At 40.9% G+C, this 7,874-nt stretch overlaps 1 pseudogene; it reads left to right on the forward strand.

Annotated features, from left to right (window-relative positions):
* Positions 1-5,619: 5,619 nt before the first annotated feature.
* On the forward strand, positions 5,620-6,646 carry LOC123409297 (annotated as a pseudogene).
* The last annotated feature ends 1,228 nt before the right edge of the window (positions 6,647-7,874 follow it).

Here is a 7,874-nt window from a genome sequence, read left to right on the forward strand (position 1 = left end):
GTTTGGTAGACAACCTCATGAAAAAGAGTTGCCCAGTAAGGATGAAACTATTGCCTTGGCTTCTATTACCATGCCTCCTACTGATACCTTAGAGCAATACTTGCTTGAGCATGAAAATGATATGCATATGGATGAAAGGGATGTGATAGATAGAGTTGTCTTTGAACAATATTCTATCCTGAAGAATAATTTGCCTGTTGAACTGCTTGGGGATCCACCCCCACAAAAGGGTGATCATGTGTTCGAGCTTAAACAGTTGTCTGATACTCTTAAGTATGCTTATCTTGATGAAAAAGAGATATATCCTGTTATAATTAGTGCTAGCCTCTCAGAGCATGAAGAAAAGAAGTTACTAAAAACTCTGAGAAAGCACCGTGCTGCTATTGGATATACTCTTGATGATCTTAAGGGCATTAGTCCCACTCTATGCCAGCACAAGATTAAAACTGATCCTGATTCCAAACCAGTTGCTGATCATCAAAGGAGATTAAATCCTAAGATGAAAGAAGTAGTGAGAAAAGAAATACTAAAGCTCCTGCAAGCGGGTATCATCTATCATGTTGCTCATAGTGATTGGGTGAGTCCGGTGCATTGCGTCCCTAAGAAAGGAGGCATTACCGTTGTCCCTAATGGTAAGGATGAATTGATCCCACAAAGGATTATTACTGGCTATAGGATGGTGATCGATTTTAGGAAATTAAATAAAGCCACTAGTAAAGATCATTACCCTTTGCCTTTTATCGACCAAATGCTAGAAAGACTGTCTAAACACACACACTTCTGCTTTCTAGACGGTTATTCTGGTTTCTCCCAAATACCAGTTGCACAATCTGATCAGGAGAAAACCACTTTCACTTGCCCTTTCGGTACCTTTGCTTATAGACGTATGCCTTTTGGCTTATGTAATGCACCTGCCACCTTTCAAAGATGTATGATGGCTATATTCTCTGACTTTTGTGAAGATTGTTGAGGTTTTCATGGATGACTTCTCCGTTTACGGGTCTTCCTTTGATGATTGCCTCAGCAACCTTGATCGAGTCTTGCAGAGATGTAAAGACACCAACCTTGTCTTGAATTGGGAGAAGTGCCACTTTATGGTTAATGAAGGCATCGTCTTAGGTCATAAAATTTCTGAAAGAGGTATTGAAGTCGATAAGGCTAAGGTTGATGCAATCGAGAAAATGCCATACCCCACAGATATCAAAGGTATAAGAAGTTTCCTTGGTCATGCTGGTTTCTATAGAAGGTTCATTAAAGATTTCTCTAAGATTTCTAGGCCTCTTACCAATCTCTTGCAAAAGGACATTCCTTTTGTTTTTTACGATGATTGTGAGGAAGCCTTCGAAATACTTAAGAAGGCTTTGATAACCGCACCTATTGTTCAACCACCTGATTGGAACTTACCTTTTGAAATCATGTGTGATGCTAGTGATTATGTTGTTGGTGTTGTCCTAGGGCAAAGAGTTGATAAGAAGTTTAATGTTATTCACTATGCTAGTAAAACTCTAGACAGTGCCCAAAGAAACTATACTACTACATAAAAGGAATTTTTAGCAGTCGTGTTTGCATGTGAAAAGTTCAGGTCTTACATAGTTGATTCCAAAGTAACTATTCACACTGATCATGCTCCTATTAAGTACCTCATGGAGAAGAAGGACGCTAAACCTAGACTTATGAGATGGGTTCTCTTGCTACAAGAATTTGATTTGCACGTTGTCGACAGGAAGGGTGCTGATAACCCCATAGCAGATAACTTGTCTAGGTTAGAGAACGTTCTTGATGGCCCACAACCTATTGATGATAGCTTTCTCGATGAGCAATTGAATGCCATCAATACTTCACGTAGTGCACCGTGGTATGATGATTATGCAAACTATATCGTTGCCAAATATATACCACCTAGTTTCACATACCAGCAAAAGAAGAAATTCTTCTTTGACTTGAGACATTACTTTTGGGATGATCCTCACCTTTATAAGGAAGGAGTAGATGGTGTTATTAGACGTTGTGTACCTGAACATGAACATGGACAGATCCTACAGAAGTGTCACTCCGAGGCCTACGGAGGACACCATGTAGGAGATAGAACTGCACACAAGGTATTGCAATCAGATTTCTATTAGCCCACTCTCTTCAAGGATGCGCGTAAGTTTGTCTTGTCTTGTGACGAATGTCAAATAGTAGGTAATATCGGTAAACGTCAGGAAATGCCTATGAACTATTCACTTGTCATTGAACCATTTGATGTTTGGGGTTTTGATTATATGGGACCTTTTCCAAAATCCAACGGGTATACTCACATCTTAGTTGCTGTTGATTACGTTACTAAGTGGGTAGAAGCTATCCCCACTAGTAGTGCCGATCACAACACATCTATTAGGATGCTTAAAGAAGTTATCTTCCCTAGATTTGGAGTCCCTAGATATCTAATGACCGATGGTGGTTCACATTTCATTCATGGTGCTTTCCGTAAAACGCTTGCTAAGTACGATGTCAACCATAGAATTGCGTCTCCCTATCACCCTCAGTACAGTGGTCAAGTAGAGCTAAGCAATAGAGAGATTAAACTAATTTTGCAAAAGACTGTCAACATGTCTAGAAAGAATTGGTCTAAGAAGCTCGATGATGCACTGTGGGCTTATAGAGCTGCCTATAAGAATCCCATGGGCATGTCTCCGTACAAAATGGTGTACGGTAAAGCATGTCATTTACCTCTTGAACTAGAGCATAAAGCTTATTGGGCAATCAAAGAGCTCAACTTTGATTTCAAACTTGCTGGTGAGAAGAGGTTATTTGACATTAGCTCGCTTGATGAATGGAGAACTCAGGCATATGAGAATGCCAAGTTGTTCAAAGAAAAGGTTAAGAGGTGGCATGATAAAAGGATACAAAAGCGTGAGTTCAATGTAGGTGATTATGTCTTGCTATATAATTCTCGTCTAAGATTTTTTGCATGCAAGCTTCTCTCTAAATGGGAAGGTCCCTATATTGTTGAGGAAGTATATCATTCCGGTGCTATCAAGATCAACAACACGGAAGGTAATTGTTCGAGAGTTGTAAATGTGCAGAATCAAGCATTATATCTCAGGTACTCCCATAAATGTTGAAAGCAATATAATCAATACCATAACTCCGGAAGAATAACTAAGGGATATTTATCAGCCTGTTTCAGACTCCGAAAACGAAGAGGTATGTGATTCGGTAGAAAAACAGACTCCAAAACTTTTCCAGTAGGAATTTTTCTCTGTTTTGGAATATTTGAAAAAATAGAAAAATTGGAAGTAGTCTGGAAAGCACACGAGGAGGCGACAAGCCTGCCAGGCGCGGGCCCACCCCCTGGCCACGCCGGGGGGCTTGTGGCCACCTCGTGTGCCTCCCGGACTTTGTTTTCGTGCGGAGTACTCCTTCTGGTATGGAAAAAATCATTATATATTCGCCCGTAAGGTCTGACCCTCGTATCACGTAGATTTCCTTTGTTTTCGTTTCGAGCCTGTTTTCTGCCACATATTTAGAGCGAGATGTCATCTCAGGAATCTGTGGGGGAGAAAAATCTCCCTCAAGTCTATGGAGAAGTAAATGTTGATCTGAAAAGCATGGAGGTCATGGAGGCCAGGAAAGGCTACCTAAAGAAACCAAGGTCAAAACTAAGGAGAAGAACCAGGCATGGGACGAAGTGCAATCTGTGCTCAACAAGGAAGAAGTTGAAGAAGTGGATTTCCTCGAACCCTACCTCCACCTATTGTCTCCATCCTTGATTGAACTCTTGAGGTTTTGTGAAACAACTCGTGCTCGTAATACTTATCTTACTCGTGAAGTTGTTTTGCCTTAGAAACATATCACAGATCTCCAAGGTATAAATCAAAGATTAATGGCCCTCTTGGAATCAAAGACTGCAACAACTCCACCACCATCACCTCCAAAGGAAGACAACTAAGCATGGGTATGGGCAATCCCCTTGGCTTATACCAAGCTTGGGGGAGTTGCCCCGGTATGGTATCACCATCACATCTTTTGTCTTTACCTTTGTTTTAGTTTGTTCCTTTTCAGTTTTCTTTTTCTCTAGTAGATTAAAAGTCTTAGTGTTTTAGTCTTGAGTTTTGCTTTGTGTCACCCCCGATGTATTCGAGCTCGTGAGCCATAATAATAAAGAGTGTCTTAGTTGAGGGCTTTGCCTCTTGCCATGATCAAAAGATTGAGAAAAGAACAAAAGCATGAAAGATCATGTAATGATCTTATGGGAAGTGATGGCTTCACATATAAAAAGAATGTTGATTGAAACTTGTTGAGGGTAGACAAACGTAGACCTTGGTCATTGTTGCAATTAATAGGAAGTGATAAAGAAGGAGAGGTTCACATATAAATATATCATCTTTGACACCATCTATGATTGTGAACACTCACTAAACTATTACATGCTTAGAAGTAGATGTTGGACAAGGAAGACAACATAGTGAATTGTGTTTGCTTGGTTCCGAACAATGTTATATGACTAGAGATCCCTTAGCATGTGACGATTGCTTCCACCTCATATTAGCCATAACTCCCGCACCAAGTAGAGATACTACTTGTGCATCCATAAACCTTCAACCCAGTTTTGCCATGAGAGTCCAGCATACCTACCACTACAAGAAATATGCTCGTACATGACGTTTTTAAGACGTCGTTGATGAATTCGTCATAAATCTATGACGATTTCATCCGAGATTGTCGTAAGCCGTTTGAGGGGATCAAATCTACATATAAATTACGACGATGTGAGTCAAAAACGTCGTAACCGCATAAGATGAGATTGTCATAACTTTTACGACGATTATAAAAATGTCGTAACATGTTCTAACTATGTTAACATGCCTATTCCTAACTAGTGGTTGAATACTAGAACATTTTTGATGTTTCTGTGATTAAATAGATATCTATCTACCTAGAAATTATTTTTGAAAAAAATCGTGAGCCAATTATGAGGGAGCTGTAGTTCAAATTTGACCGCTTCAAGCTGAGTCGGCATTAATTTATCTTTTTCACTAGAAGCGGATAAAAGCTTTTAACAATCAAGTATTTTGTCAAGTGTATATTGAATATGGCATAGTATTTTAGAAAAATGATTTGGTTTAATTTGACAAAAAATATATGGTATGTCATTCATAAAAAAACTCATTTTGGGCACTTGAAAATGGAAAATGATTTTTTCATACAAGGAAAATGAAAACTTCCTTAAGAAACATTGTTTGTCATTTCAATATGCACCTTGTGCACAATATTAGACCATTTAAACAAACTATGCCATGAATGTGGCCATAAGATTGATCATTTGACTTGAAAGCCATTAGTCTTCACACATTATCTCATTTCTAAGAACATTTTTCAAAAATAATTATCGTATTTTAAGTTTATTATTTTCCTGGTAACTTGGTCACATAAAATGACACAATGCGAAGGTTTTCCAATTTGATTTGTTTTGAATTTTTCATGCCCGTTTTAAAATGTGGTCAAAACGCTGGGCATGACCATTCCTAGCTAGTGGTTGAATATTGGAAAAAAATTGGTGTTTCTATGATTAAATAGATACCTATCTATCTAAAAATTATTTTTGGAAAAAATCATGAGCAAACTATAAGGGAGATGCAGTTTAAATTTGACCCGTTTCCTGCTGAATCGACGGAAATGTTGCTACGTCACCGTGATTTCTATTGTTGATCTCGCTTAATTCAAACGGTTCGAATTTGATTTTAAAAATAAAATCAAATGATAAAAGTTTTCAAATGTCAAAATAAAAATGTTCGGGTGTGTCGGATATTACCTAGGAGAATTGTCCTTTAGGATTATTAATTTTAAAGTGTTTTACTCCGCTAAAATAAAATAAAACTAAAGTTGTTAAATAATGCAACAACAAAAACAAATAATAAAAAGGGGAAAGAAACCCCTTGACCCAAATTGGGTCGGCCGAGCCAGCCCACCTAACCGGGGGGTATTTAACCCCCATCTAACCCTAAATTCATCCACACCCTCACACCCAGTCCACCCCACGCCGCCACCCCATCCACGAGGGGAAAGCCCCTGCCATCCCTGATTTCCTCTCGGCCCTCCTCCGTGCGTCGCGGCTCCAGATTTCCCCATAGGCTTGTGGCTCCAGTCCCTCGATGTCGAGCTCGTCGCCTTCGCCACCGCCGCCGCGTCGACCGCGTCCCCGCCCGCTTCCGATGCGGTGGCCGTCGAGGGCAAGACCACGGTGCTCGTGGTCGAGAAGTTGGGCGCCGCGGGGCTGGCGCTACTCTGGGAGTTTGCCAACATCGACTGCTCCTACGACCTATCCCCCGAGGGGCTCCGGGCCAAGATCTCGCTCTGCGAAGCGCTCGTCGTGCGGTCGGGCACCAATGTTGGCAGCGACGTCTTCGAGGCCTCCGGTGTGCGTCTCCGCATCGTCGACCGGGTCGGGGTCGGGATCGGGATCGGCAACGGCTACCTCCTCGTCAACGCGCCCATCGCCAACACCGTCACCGCCACCGAGGACGGCATCGCGCTCATGTGCGCCATGGCCAGGAACGTCGCCCAGGCCGACGCATCGCACGGATGTGCGCCATGGCCAGGAACGTCGCCCAGGCCGCATGCGAGTAGTTATGAGAAAAGATCGCTCGTGATTTTCGTGTGACAGCAAGGCAAGTGGATCCTGAAAACAGGGAGTTTCCTTTCTACGGGGAGTCAGCAGAGATGAGAGTAAACGAGAAAGTGCTTCAGCATGGCAAAGATACATGCACAAATTGAGGATTGACAAAATAGATCACCCCTACGGTAGGAAAGCGACGCTTGACATATCCATCTCATGTGTGTGTGTGGCGGCGCCCTGAGTCAGAGAAGCCTCGGAGGATGGCCGGAGCACTGGAGAGATAGCCATGTTGCTGCCTCTGAAGCTACCACGCTGACATGCCGATGCACTGTGATGCCGTCATGAAAGTTACAGAGAAGATAAGGTATGCCTCAGATCTTTATTTACGTAGCTAGTGTTGTTGTATACTTGTATGAAATTTTGCTAGGATGCTTTCTTAAAATTTGTAAATGACCACAAAAATTTCCTCTGCATTGTTGCAACTGGGTCACTTATAATATATTCATTAGATAATGTGTATGGACAGATGTTACCGGGATTAAAATTTTAGTATTTGGCGACTCCCCAGTAGTTGCTGTGAAGGAATAAATAAAATAATATTAATTTAGAAGACAAGGATTTTACATAATATGATGTTGACATCAATATCGAAAATAAAAATGTGAGTTATTATCGGCTAGAATCCCACAATTATCATTGAATAAACTATTATGTACACTAGCCTTATAATTAAGATTATCCAAACAAGATAGTTGTATAAAATAAAAAATACTGTATTGCCTTCAGCTAACACTACAAGATAATTAGTATGGACATTAAGTTTACAGCCTCTCATGTAAACAATATCCGACCAATTATCTACAAATATAATGAGAAATACCACGCACAGTTTTCTAGCAGTCACAACGATCTTGTCACTGCTTTTACTAATGCATTTTGCTTCAGGATAATTTGTGGAGCTCGTCGCCGTCAACGACCCCTTCATCACCATCAATTGCATGGTATCATTCTCCATTCTACTGGCTCATGGCTCGTACTAAATGGTAGTAGCAATGATAGGCAGACCAGAACAAAATAGCCCTATGTATTATCAGTTCCGCAAGTGTATTTTCATCTAATTATCTTGTTGCGTTCGAGCATAACATATTGCCGTACTCCACGTAGCCATTTCTTCTCATTTAGCTTCAGAGTTGAATACAACAGTGCTGAAATTCCCATCAGTCAGTTCATCATACTTGATGCAAATACAACAGCCACATCAGCATAGTGTGAA

Source organism: Hordeum vulgare, chromosome 7H, assembly GCF_904849725.1.
Source record: "Hordeum vulgare subsp. vulgare chromosome 7H, MorexV3_pseudomolecules_assembly, whole genome shotgun sequence".
Taxonomy (NCBI): domain Eukaryota; kingdom Viridiplantae; phylum Streptophyta; class Magnoliopsida; order Poales; family Poaceae; genus Hordeum; species Hordeum vulgare.